This window comes from Tursiops truncatus, chromosome 1 (assembly GCF_011762595.2).
Source record: "Tursiops truncatus isolate mTurTru1 chromosome 1, mTurTru1.mat.Y, whole genome shotgun sequence".
NCBI classification, from domain to species: Eukaryota; Metazoa; Chordata; class Mammalia; order Artiodactyla; family Delphinidae; genus Tursiops; species Tursiops truncatus.
The window spans coordinates 77,908,580-77,922,356 of NC_047034.1; the positions used below are offsets into that span (position 1 = coordinate 77,908,580).

General features: G+C 44.6%; 1 protein-coding gene and 1 non-coding gene across 2 annotated transcripts in view; one reads left to right on the forward strand and one right to left on the reverse strand.

The window, feature by feature from the left end:
- Positions 1 to 11,416, reverse strand: part of LOC117313154 (flavin-containing monooxygenase 5-like) — a 91,090-nt gene extending 79,674 nt beyond the window's left edge. Inside the window, exons 1-5 of the mRNA XM_033860659.2 lie at positions 11,242 to 11,416; positions 11,022 to 11,104; positions 10,594 to 10,921; positions 10,189 to 10,250; positions 8,403 to 10,059 (exon numbers count right to left, since the gene is read on the reverse strand). The gene's annotated coding sequence lies outside the window, so the exon portion shown is untranslated. The remainder of the gene's footprint in view (positions 1 to 8,402; positions 10,060 to 10,188; positions 10,251 to 10,593; positions 10,922 to 11,021; positions 11,105 to 11,241) is intronic.
- A 370-nt stretch (positions 11,417 to 11,786) lies between these two features.
- On the forward strand, positions 11,787 to 11,950 carry LOC117309765 (U1 spliceosomal RNA). The gene has a single exon (XR_004524064.1). It is a non-coding gene; the product is annotated as a U1 spliceosomal RNA (small nuclear RNA).
- Positions 11,951 to 13,777: the final 1,827 nt, after the last annotated feature.

The following is a 13,777-nucleotide window of genomic DNA, read 5'->3' on the forward strand; positions in this document are numbered from 1 at the left end:
TAAATATTAAAAAAAAAAAAAAACCTTTAGACAGAGGAGAAATAACAACTGATACTGCAGAAATACCAAAAAAAAAAAATACTCTGAACAATTATATGCCAACAAATTTGACAACCTAGAAGAAATTGACAAGATTCTAGAAACATGAAGCCCACCAAAACTGAATCAAGAAGAAATAGACAATTTAAACAGACCAATCAATAGAAGTGAAATAGAATCTGTAATAAAAACAAAAAACAAAACACAAAAAAACCTCCCTGCAAACAAAAGTCCAGGACGAGATGGCTTCACTAGGTAATTATACCAAACATACAAGGAAGAATTTAGGCAATCTTTCTCAAACTCTTCCAAAAGACTGAAGAGGAGGGAACACTCCCAAAGTCATCCTATGAAGCTACCATCACCCTGATACCAAAACTACACAAAGACAATACCAAAGAAGAAAATTACATGCCAATATCTTTGATGAATATAGATGCAAAAATTCCCAACAAAACGTTTAGCAAACCAAATCCAACAACACATAAAATAGATTATATACCACGATGAAGCTGGATGAATCAGAGGGTCACAAGGATGTTTCAACATATGCAAATCAATCAGTGTGATACAACACATCAACAAAACAAAAGATAAAAACCACATGACCATCTCAATAGATGCAGAAAAAAAATTTGACAAAATTCAACATCCATTCCAGATAAAAACTCTTACCAAGGTAGGTATAGAGGGGATATATCTCAACATAATAAAAGATATTTATGACAAACTCACAGCCAACATAATACTCACTGATGAAAAACTGAAAACCTTCCTGCTAAAATCTGGAATGAGAGAAGGATTCCCACTTTTACCACTTCTATTCAACAGAGGACTGAAAGTCCTAGCCACAGCGATCAGACAAGAAAAAGAAATAAAAGTTATCCAAAATGGAAGGGAAGAGGTAAAATTTGTCATTATATGCAGATGACATGATACGATATAGAGAAAACCCTGAAGACTCCACACAAAATCTACTAGAACTGATGAAAGAATTCAGCAAGATTGCAGGATACAAGATTAACCACAGAAATTTGTTGCATTTCTTTACACTAACAATGAAATATCAGAAAGAGAAAGTAAAAAAACAATCCCTTTTAAAATCACATCAGGGACTTCCCTGGTGGCTCAGTGGTTAAGAATCTGCTTGCCAATGCAGGGGACACAGATTCAATACCTGGTCCAGAAAGATCCCACATGCCGCGGAGCAACTAAGTCCATGTGCCACAACTACTGAGCCCATGCACCACAACTACTGAAGCTCACGCGCCTAGAGCCCATGCTCTGCAACAAGAGAAGCCACCACAATGAGAAGCCCACGCACCACAACAAAGAGTAGCCCCCACTTGCCGTAACTGGAGAAAGCCCACACACAGCAACAAAGACCCAACAAAGCCAAAAATAAATAAATAAGTAAAATCACATTAAAAAATACTTAGGAATAAGCCTGACCAAGGAGGTGAAAGTCTTATGTGCTGAGAACTATAAAACACTGGTAAAGGAAATTGCATATGATTCAAAGAAATGGAAAGATATCCCATGCTCTTCGTTGGAAGAATTAATATTGTTAAAATGGCCATACTACCCAAAGCAATCTACAGATTTAATGCGATCCCTATCAAAATACCATGACATTTTTCACAGAACTAGAACAAATAATCCTAAAATTTATACGAAACCATAAAAGACCCAGAATTGCCAAAGCAATCCTGAGGAAAAAGAACAAAGCAGAAGGTAAAACCCTTCCAGACTTCAGACAATACTATAAAGTGACAGTAATCAAAACAGCTTAGTATTTTTGGCACAAAAACAGACATATGGATCAATGGGACAGAATAGAGAACCCAGAAATAAACCCACACACCTACGGTCAATTAATCTTTGACAAAGGAGGCAAGAATATACAATGGGGAAATGAAAATCTCTTCAGCAAGTGGTGTTGGGAAAGCTGGACAGCTACATGTAAATCAATGAAGTTAGAACACACTCTCATGCAACACACAAAAATAAACTCAAAATGTCTTAAAGACTTATACATAAGACATGACACCATAACAGTCTTAGAAAAGAACACATGCAAAATACTCTAGGGCATAAATTGTACCAAAGTTTTCTTAGGTCAGTCTACCAAGGCAATAGAAATAAAAGCAAATATAAACAAGTGGGACCTAATCAAACTTAAAAACTTTTGCAGAGCAAAGGAAACCATAAACAAAACAAAAGGATAACCTATGGACTGGGAGAAAATATTTGCAAACGATGTGACTGACAAGGGCTTAATTTCCAAAATACAAACAGCTCACACAACTCAATATCAAAAACAAACAATTGAATCAAAAAATGAGCAGAAGGGCTTCCCTGGTGGCGCAGTGGTTGGGAGTCTGCCTGCCGATGTAGGGGATACGGGTTTGTGCCCCGGTCCGGGGGGATCCCGCGTGCCGCGGGGCAGCTGGGCCCGTGCGTCTGGAGCCTGTGCTCCGCGACGGGAGAGGCCACGGCAGTGGGAGGCCCGCGTACCACAAAAACAAAAAAAACCAAAAAAACAAAAAAAAACAAAAAAATGAGCAGAAGACCTAAATAGACATTTCTCCAAAGAAGACAACAGATGGCCAACAGGTACATGAAAAGATGCTCGACATCACTAAATTAGAGAAATGCAGATCAAAACCACAATGAGTTATCTCCTCACACCAGTCAGAATAGCCATCATCAAAAAGTTTACAAATAATAAATGCTGGAGAGGATGTGGAGAAAAGAGAACCCCCCTACAGTGCTGGTGGGAATGTAACTTGGTGCAGACACTATGGAAAACAGCATGGAGATTCCTTACAAACTATATATAGAGTTACCATATGATCCAGCAATCCCACTCCTGGGCATAGATCCAGAAAAGATGAAAACTCTAATTTGAAAAGATACACACACCCCAGTGTTCATTGAGGCATTATTTACAATAGCCAATACATGGAAAAAAACCCAAGTGCCCGTCAACAAATGAGTGGTCCAGGAAGATGTAATATATATATCACACAATGTAATATTACTCAGCCATAAAAAAGAATGAAATATTACCATTTGCAGGAACAGAGATGGACCTAGAGACTATCCTACTAAATGAAGTAAGTCAGACACAGAAAGACAAATATTATATGATATCACTTATATGTGGAAAAATATTTATATGTAAAAATAATACAAATGAATCTATATACAAAAGAGAAGCAGAGTTACAGACAGAAAACAAACTTATGGTTACTAAAGGGGAAAGGGAGAGAGGGGAGAGATAAATTAGGGGTATGGGATTTACATATAAAAACTACTATACATAAAGTAGATAAGCAACAAGGATTTATTTTATAGCACAGGGAACTATATCCAATATGCTGTAATAACCTATGATGGAAAATTATCTGAAAAAATATATATACATAACTGAATCACTTTGCTCTACACCTGAAACTAACACAATATTGTAATCAACTGTACTTTAATAAAAAATAAAATAAAATTGCAACAATAAAAATAAAATATTCAAGAATAAAATCAACATGAAATGAGTAAAACGTATACAAGGAAAACTTTAAAATACCCCTAGGGACTTCCCTGGTGGTGCAGTGGTTAAGAATCCACCTGCCAATGCAGGGGACACGGGTTCGATCCCTGGTCTGGGAAGATCCCACATCCTGTGGAGCAAATAAGCCCGTGCACCACAGCTACTGAGCCTGCACTCTAGAGCCCGCGAGCCACAACTACTGAGCTCACATGCCACAACTACTGAAGCATGTGTGCCTAGAGCCCGTGCTCCGCAACAAGAGAAGCCACCGCAGTGAGAAGCCACACACCACAATGAAGAGTAGCCCCCACTTACTGCAACTAGAGGAAAGCCTGTGTGCAGCAACGAAGACCCAATGCAGTCAAAAATAAATTAATTAAATAAATAAATTTTTAAAAATCAGGGTAGAAATGACAAAAAATGGACAAAAGATATGAGCAGACAATTAACCAGAATTTTATTATACTTCACTTATGATTAGTGAAACTCAAAACTCCGCTTATAAGTCATTTCTCACTTATCAGATTGGCAAAAATTCAAATGTTTGACAACAAGCTTTTTTAGAGAGATATAACTAAATAGGCACTATTATTATATTGCTAGTGGGAATACAAATTCCCCTATAGGGGAATAGCTAACAAAACTACATATTCATTTACTCTTTGACCCATTAATCCCACTTATATAAATTTACCCTAAAGATCTATGTCTACTAAGAAAAGATAAATACACATGACCTACTTGAGCATTATTATTATTATTAATTTTTTTGCGGTATGCGGGCCTCTCACTGTTGTGGCCTCTCCCGTTGCGGAGCACAGGCTCAGCGGCATGGCTCACGGGCCCAGCCGCTCCGCGGCATGTGGGATCTTCCCAGACCGGGGCACGAACCCGTGTCCCCTGCATCGGCAGGTGGACTCTCAACCACTGCGCCACCAGGGAAACCCTTGAGCAGTATTTTTAATTGCAAAATACTGAACCTATCTAAATATTCATACCTAGGATATGGGCTGGAAAATTATGGTACAACCACACAATGGAGTAATATGCAGCTGTAAAATTTTTAAAAGCTGGTTCAACTAGTGAAGCAGAATGAGCTGAGGGGTTGCTGAACTGGAGCAACTGAGTTCTTTCCACACCCAAGACTGGGAAAGCTTAAGGAAAGGAGGATAGAGAGTCTTCTTCATGGTAACTCCACTGGAACCAGACAACACCCTGCCTCACTGAGCCACAGGAACAGAGGCTCATGCTTTCTACTACTTGTGAATCCTCCATCATCTAAGGCAGACGAACACAAGCTAGTTTAAGGAGACAAGAGAGGGGCTTCCCTGGTGGCACAGTGGTTAAAAATCTGCCTGCCAATGCAAGGGACACAGGTTCGAGCTCTAGTCCAGGAAGATCCCACATACCATGGAGCAGCTAAGCCCGTGCGCCACAACTACTGAGCCTGCACTCTAGAGCCCATAAGCCACAACTACTGAGCCCATGTGGCACAACTACTGAAGCTTGCACACCTAGAGGCCATGCTCCACAACAAAGGGAAGCCACTGCAATGAGAAGCCTGTGTACCATAACGAAGAGTGGCCCCTGCTCGCCGCAACTAGAGAAAGCCCACACGCAACAACAAAGACCCAACGCAGCCATAAATAAATAAATAAATCTGTGACTCTAAAAAAAAGAAAACTGGACAAAATATAGAAAAAAGTTTTCAGACATTGGACAATAAGAAGCTCTGAACTGTGACCCCTGAAAGAAAACAAACAAGGTGAATCCTACCACACCTAAACTTTCTTCTTGCAGACAATTTCTGGAATATGGCACAGGGTAGGAACGACAACGACAACAACAAAGTGCGGGAAAATTGCTGAGTTAAAGAAAATAAACACAGTTCACGAAATCTTGAATTTTTGCACAGAGTAACTGAGGAGGGAGACATACAGAGAAGAGTTACTGAAATATACATAATGCACCCCATGAATCAATAGCTGAATGTAAGTCTGTGTATGGTAGGGTAAACCTCCATGAGGCTGGGAAAGGACAGATTCCAGGCAAAGAACAGTGACTAGGAAGAAGACAAATAATTCCTAGAGATCACACTGTGCTGGAGATCACTACAGCCAGAGTGGAAAAATGGAGAAATCTCACTGAGTATACAGGGCATCCAATAGAGACATCAAAAAGGCTATGCCTTAGAAGTGGGTCCAAGTCAGCCCTCGAGCAAAGACTACTATAGACTTGCCCTGAATGAATTTTAAAACAAGCCTCAAAAGAATCATACTGAACACAAGTAACAACTTCTGGGGAACATAAAGTTCAACAATCTTTAAAAACAAAATTCAGTAACCAACAATGTATAATTCATAATGTCCAGCTTCTAATAAAAAGTATTATACATAGGACAGGGAAATATGACAACAGAAACAAACTCAGAAATGAAAGAGATGATGGAGTTAGGCAAAAATATTAAAACATATATTATAATTATGCTTATATGGTCAAAAATGAAAAGAAATATGAGCATAAGGAGAGAAATGGAAGATATAAGTATAAATGGAATTCCTAGAGATGACAAAATATCTGAAATAGAAATATTACTGGATATGGTTAATAGCAGATTAGAGACTGCAGAAGAAATTTTCATTTAAATTTGAAGACATAGAAAAAGAATTTATCCAAAATGAATCAAAGAAAAAAAAAGACTGAAAAAAAAATTTTAGTGACTTGTGGGACGATGTTAAATAATATAGTATATCCAAAATTGTTGTCTCAAAAAGAGGTGAGAGACTGGGGTAGAAAAATATTTGAAGAAATAAAGGCTCAACAGTTTCTAACTTTTTGGAAAAGTATAAACACACAGAATGAAGACTCTCAATGAACTCTTGAGCAAAATAAACCCAAAACTCCAATAGCTATTCTCACTATAGAAAACGTTCTCTCCTTCCTACAAAAGACCATGTCTGTGTGTGCATGTTTCATACTAAGCACTGCTTTTCCTGGGAAGTCACAAAAGCCAGAGGCTTCAGCTCAGCACAGTCATGTTTCCAGAGGTGGGTGGTCGCGCCCAGGCCCCTTTCCTCCCTGGCCACACCAGTCACCAATTGGAGAAGCAAAGAGAGAAGGTGGAGAGAACAGAGCTACCCAGAACCAGCAACCCCAAACTCCCATACCTATTCTCACCCTAGAAAACGTCCTCTCCTTCCTACAAAAGACAATGTCTGTATGCACGTTTCATACTAAGCACTTCTTTTCCTGGGAAATCACAAAAGCCATCCTTTTGCTCCAAAGTAAACTGGGGAGTGAACTGGCCCCTGAAGAGGGAGTGGTAGGATCCGGACACCTGGTGTGCAGTGGATTTGAGCAGAGATATGACCACGGGAGGCAGTGAGAAGCTTTTCCTCTAACTTGGTGGCCCCAGTTGCTCCTCCAGACCTCAGCGCGTCCCCTCAGCTCATCCTTGTGACAGGCTCTCACCGTGCTCCTGGCTTCTGTCACCACTCAGATCCCTCTCCAGCCTCAGTTAGCCACCAGCAGGGCCAGATAATGGAGTCTTACTTTGATTGTGGTATTTTGGCCTCCAGGTGAAATCCCTAAGGGCTCTGCCATGCACTCCAGTCCTGTGACCCTTGCCTTCCAGGAGCCATTCAAGAAGCAAAGCCACCAGAGGTCCTTAAAACTGCAGGGAGGATGGGGTGCCCCCTTTCTTCACAGCTCCCTGTCTGCTGAAGAGGATCTGGGCCCCACTTCTCCACACTTGCTGGAGGGTCTGGAAGGAGTCAGAGATGTGGCCTGGTGGGGCAGGGCAAAAGGCAGAGAGAGGGCCTCTCCTGCAGTTGAGGAATAACCAGCCAAGGTCCACCGGGCCCAGCGCTGAGCAGAACAGGCACAGTTTGTAGAGGACCTTGTGGCACTGCTTCTGAACGCCGCAGGGGCTCGGGAACCAACAACAGCACATTTCTCGCCTCATCCTCCGAGGGTCAACTCAGGGGAAATAGGACCTGCTTCCCAGCAATGGGGCATGTGGTCCCCACGCTGGAGCTCCACGGCAGATCGAGAAGCTCAGGACTGAGCAGCGGTGCCCTGCAGGACAGTGTTGACAGGGGCCCGACGACCTGACCCGGGGCCAGCGCAGCTGGGTCACAGTCAGGCTGGGCGTCGGTCTACACTGCAACACCCGAGTTCTTTGAATCCACGTGGTGAGAGCAGCGACTCCCAGATGCCGTCTCTTGCTTAGCCTAGACCTCCTATTTCTATTCTTTTATGATCTCCAAGAAGGGTACTGACCTCACTCTAAATATACTGTCCGATTTTGTCATCCTAACTTCTCCCTGGGACTTGGGGGCTACTGGCCACACCAAGCCTGTTGAAAGTCTTGTGTAAATGAACCAGTGACCATTTTTAAGTGACACGTGAGCGGCCCCCAGTTGTGCTAAAGCCTAGTCTGTGTCTTCACAGTGCTTTCGAAGGTGTGTATGTGTGAATAAATGTATGATAAATATTTATACATGCTGCTACAGCGATACGTTAAAGGCCAACATAACTGGTGGACAGGGTCAGTGAGAGGAAATGAAACGATCTTTTCGGTGGCTATTAAAGCAAAATGTGTGTAAAGAAATAAGTTTTTCTTCCCCTACTTTGTCTCTAATTTCTGCACGAGTCCCTAGGCTGAGTGGGGAAGAACAGGAAAGACAAACTGTCACGAAGAGCTCACCTCCCTGTCTAATGCTTGAAGTCTAAGTTTAAAAGAATGATCTACCCTCTTGTCATTTTGTAACAATCCCCTTATCTAAAAATATTAAAGGGCAGTTCTTACATTTAGAGTGCCTCAGAATCAGCTGTGGAGATTACAGAAGCTCCTTCCTGGGCTCCAATCCCCGGAGGTTTCGTTGGTGTGAGGCCCTAGAGTCTGCAGTTTTTCACGTAAACACAGACCACACGTTTCTGATGCGGGTGGGCTGCGGATCCCAGTCGAAAACCTGTTGTTCTATAACACTGATTCAAACCTATAAATAAGCTTGTTTTCCTTTAATTAAGAATCCTTAATTGAAAAGTGGGTAAGTCACACCACAAATGGACATAAAGATCTCAAAGCGTTCCTCGGGAAAAGTCCTTAGTTACGTTCTTTTGCCTTCCAGAATTAAAACCAAGCACTTGCTCCACAATTATTTCCTAGTAACAGTTGAGAAACTAAAACGAACGACAACATGAACAAAAAACTCACGGCCTTCCCCGGCGGTCCAGTGCTTAGACTGTGAGCTTCCACTGCAGGGGGCAGGGGTTCGATCCGTGGTCGGGGAACTAAGGTCCCGCAGGCCCCCGCCGGCGTGGCCAAAAATATAAATAAATAAAATAAAGATAAAACATAAAATAAAAAATAAAACAACTCAAACATTGTCACCACCACCGCCACCAGTTACCAAAAGACCCAGCGAAAGACTCAGGCCTGAGGTAGACACATGCCCCACTTCCGTAGTAGATGAAGTGACCTCGACTTCTGCCTTTACGCTTGGTTAAGTATTTTCCATGAGTGCCTTTGGCTGTCACTACAGAGGAACTCACTGGCAGAATCAGCAAGAATGGATGAAAAGTCAGCCGAACTATGAAGTCTTACTTAAAGATAAAGCAGTAAAATTTGAGGACCTCTTGCCCTGTGGTGATGCAAGCATCCCAGCAATTCTTCCTTCCTCCCTGTGCTGCCAGGGCTGGAAGGCATTGATGGTGTAATCAGTAGTCAATGGACAACTCAAATAATGCTTCTAAGAACTTCATTTTACGGACGTTAACATTCATGAAAACAACAGCATATGCATCGTGTAAATCTCAGAGCTGGTCAGGATTGAAACCGTGTACGAGGCCCCGTGCCCTTGTCTTTTGAAGTAAAGTGCTGACTCAAGAGTTAGTGATTCGGGAATGTGAAGGTGTAGAAACAAAGAACAGCTGTTGGGCTGGGGAACGGGCAGCAACGTAGACTATAAATCCGCCACACGGCAGAATCACCGAACTCCCAGTTCACTGAAGCTACCGATGAAGGCCCGACACACACTCCTAAGTGGTTTTACAGGGCGCAGACCCCCTCCGGATGGAAAGTGCCGCCCACAAGCACATAGACCCTGGACTGGTTGAAACCAGAAGGTTGATGACGCTTGAAACTTCACTTTGATGCCAGCCAATCCGAGAACTGTCTGCGAGCTGATCACGCCCTGCTCCTCCAACGCTGTAAGGCTCCTCACTACGCCCTCCAGGGTGGGTCACACAGTCTTGAGGGCATTAGCCCCTGTGGCCCCCTCTGCCTGGCAAAGCAATAAAAGCTACTCTTTTCTGCTTCACCCAAAACTCTGTCTCCGCATTTCTCTTCGGCACCGGTGAACAGAGGCCAAGTTTCGGCAACAGGATCCAGTCACAGATTACTTTGGGGGAAAATTCCTAAAAGCCATTCTTGTGTCTCACCCTTTGAAAAGTAGCTCTTCACCCTAAAAAAAAAAAATGGTTGCGAAAAATGAATCTTTGGGATGGAGGATTCTACGGTATTTAACTTTCCATAAATTATATTCTTTCCCTCTACGTGTTAGAACCCATTCTTAAAAGCAAATGAAATCAACCTGCGTCACCACCACTGTCTTCCAATTTGCTGTAATTCCAGTGAGAACCATGTTGGGTACACCTGTGCAGGAAATAGGGCGAGAGTCCTTTAGGGAAAAAACGGAAAGGAAAAAAGATACCTAATGTAATGCTTTAAACATGTACCAGTATCTCTTGACCTGTCAACCTAGGACAGACAGACGACCTGCAGATTTATATAGGGCTCATTATGTCCCCCATCTTATCACTGCTAAGGTGAATGTGCTAGACACTAATTGAATTGGTGTTCTATGTCTGCTGTAATAAGTGACCATGAGTTTAGTGGCTTAAAAGAACACACATTTATTATATTACAGTTCTGTAGGTTAGGAGTCCAACAAAGGTCTCACTGGGCTAAAATCAAGGGGTCAATAGGGCTGCCTTACCTTCTGGAGGCTCTAGGGGATAATCTGTTTCCTTATCTTTTCTAGAGATTTTTCTAGAGATCTTTTTCAGAGATTCTCTGAGCTATTACTATCCCTGGAATAAAGCCTATTTCAGATGAAATGAGCCAGAGTTTATTTCTGATGGCTGCAGAGAGAGAAAGGAGGGGAAAGGGGGAAAGCAGGAGGAGGAAAGGAAGCTTCTTCCTGGAAGTTAGCTGGGTGCTGAGTTCCTTTGTTGTCGGCTCCAAGATTCTCCGGAAGAGTCAGCTTCCCCCTGGAGCCAAAGGCACCCTCAAGGATCAAGTCACTCCGCTCCTTGCTCTCTGGTCTGAAAACACAAGTTGGCTGCCTTCTTCAGCCTCCCCTCGCCCCGCCCTCAGGTCTAGCCCAGTCTCACCCAGGTGGAGAAAACAAACGAAAAAACCAACCTCGCTCTTCAAGCAAACAGGTCATCTTCCTATCCCTTGTTCTGGTCATCAGCTTCTTTTTCAGAATCGTCATTTCTTGTATTCTGTATGGTGAGGAAAGGAAAAACATGGTCCCTGGTATACCACGAGATTGAAGTAGGAAGGACGTGCACAGAAAATACACCGAGTAGCACTCTGAGATGTAACCCTGAATCTACATGTCTACACACAAGACACATACATAAATATATACTTGTATCCATTGTTTTACAACTTCTTTATTTCTTAAAAACATTTTGGATCAGCATAACACACGATCCCAGAATTCCTTTCCCCGGCGTGTAACGCAGGACAAAAGGTAAGAATTCGAGGAGGCTGGCGAAATCCGCCGGTATCTCAGATAAAGGGTAAGAGGCGTGTTACCTCGGCTTGGTGGACTCCCGAAGTGGGCGGGTATGATGACGTCACTTCCCCCTTCAGCAGCCGGCCCGCCCATTGGTCATCTCGGCAGGGCGGGGACAGGGCGGGGGTTGGAGGAGAGGAGCCGCCTTAGAGGTCAGGAATGGGGCTTGGCTTATGTAAATCTTGCAGCGTAGGGGTACAATTCCCGGCGAGCCACTTCCCGGGCTGTGGAAGTTTTCGGGAGAAGTTGCTTGGATTTTATTAGCAGAGTGGTTTGGAGGGGCTGAGAGGCGTGGAAGAGGAGGGGGTGCGGAGGGTGGGTGGGGAGCGTGTGTGTACAGTGTAGGCGTCTAAGGCTGTACGGGGGGGCGGGGAAAACGACTCATACTTACCTGGCAGGGGAGATACCATGATCATGAAGGTGGTTTTCCCAGGGTGAGGCTCACTCATTGCACTGCGAGTGTGCTGACCCCTGCGATTTCCCCAAATAGGGGAAACTCGACTGCGTAATTTGTGGTAGTGGGGGACTGCGTGCGCGCTCTCCCCTGGCAACGAGTGTGCTAACGGTAGAATGAAGCAACGACACTCCTGGGGCCCCGTACCTGTGGCAATAGGTCGGTGAAGACGGTGGTTGCTCCCGCTTGTCGCGCGCCGTTTTCTTCTGGTTTTTTTTTTTGTTGTTGTGGTGGTTGTTTCAGCGTGCGGGTGCTGCAGCACCGCCACGCTGGTGGCTACGAAAGGGTGCGCGATAACCGAGCTTTTTTTGTTTGTTTGTTTTCCCGTGGGGGAGAAACGAGTGTCAGCTCTCCGCGCAAGCGCAGAGAGTTTGCTTTAGTACTTATGAGTTCGACTTTAGCTGGTCTGTGCCTTGCAAGACGCTGAGAGGTTCGGTAGTTTGCTCTCCTGCCTTGCACTTTGAAACGGGAGTGCTACGCCGCACGCAGGCACGGGAACGGCATCTGCGCTCTTGCCTCAAACAACAGTAATAGTTCCAGCCGGGGAACGTGCAAAACAGTTTTCCCGGAGACCGGCCGTCTAGGCCTCCCCGGGGTTGCCGTGAATAAGGGATCCGCTTGCCAATGCAAGGAACACGGGTTCGAGATCTGGTCGACGGTGAATATCCCACGCGCTACAGGGCAAGTGAGCTCTCGTGCGGCAACTACTCAAGCCTGCGTGCCTGGAGCCCGCGCTCACGATCTTCGCAGTGAGGGAGAAGCCCGGCCGCGGCAGTGGCCCCACAACGCTGAATAGTCAGTTTATTCAAACAAACACACTAAAACGGCGGGCAGACGGGCCCATCTAATGAAAGAGGGCAGGGAGTGGCCCCTGCGGGAGGGGAAGCAATCCCTCCACTTTTTACTGCCTGGAGAGTTTCCCCAGCAAAGCACACGAGGACAAATCCAGTGTGGACCTTCTTACGCTGAGAGCCGAGCTGTGAGTCCAGGGAGGCCGAACGAGCTGCTGTCCGCAGGACAGACTCCCAGAGAGGGGAGAGATGCTAGAACTAATTTAGCGAGGAAGGCAGCAGGGCCCCCCGCCACCGTGCAGCACAGTCCTGAGCCGTGCAGCTCTCGGAGGAAACTCCCCGAGGTCGGCGGAAATTTTTGACAGGACCAAGGCTCGCACAGATAGTGCTCCTCCTCCCAAGCGGACAGACTAGAAGGAAACAAACAAACAACCGCAACCAGAAAACATCGTAGTTCAGGAGGGCAGGGGGTAGAGTACTCAGGAGGAATGTCTTGCGGCAGTAGCGGGAGCTCGTTAGCCCCAGACTGAGCGCTGCTCGGAACCACTTCGCAAATCATAGAAGCAAGACCGGAAACGATCCAACAGTTTGCAAGTAACTTAAATGCGTCCATGAACAAAGTTCAGCGTTTCCAGGAACACACAGCTCTCCAGCAAGGCACCCTTCACAAATGCCTGGCATTCCATCACAGATTCTGAGGTATCCAAAGAGCCAGGGGAAATGACCCTTCTCCATAATGCAGAGACACCTCGGTCATTTGCAAGTGACCCAGAGCTGACACCGATGTTAAAATCACCAGAGGAGGACATTAAAACATTTATTCCAAGTGTATTCCGTGACTTCAAACAGTTAAATGTACACACACACACGGGGAACATTTTAAAAAGACCCGCTCTAACGTGAAGAGTGAAAACTACACTGTCTGAAAGGAAATGTACTGCAAGGGATTAAGAGCGAGCAGTTCGAAAACGCAGAAGAAAGAATTTTGAACAGGAATTGCGTTGACTCTGCCTTGATTGCAGATCACTTTCAGTAGAAAGCGACAGTCCCAAACGAAAGGGCGGAGGCGTCCTGAGATGGGGCGGTGAATACTCCGCGCGGGCGGTGCCATGGAGCTTGATTTATGACG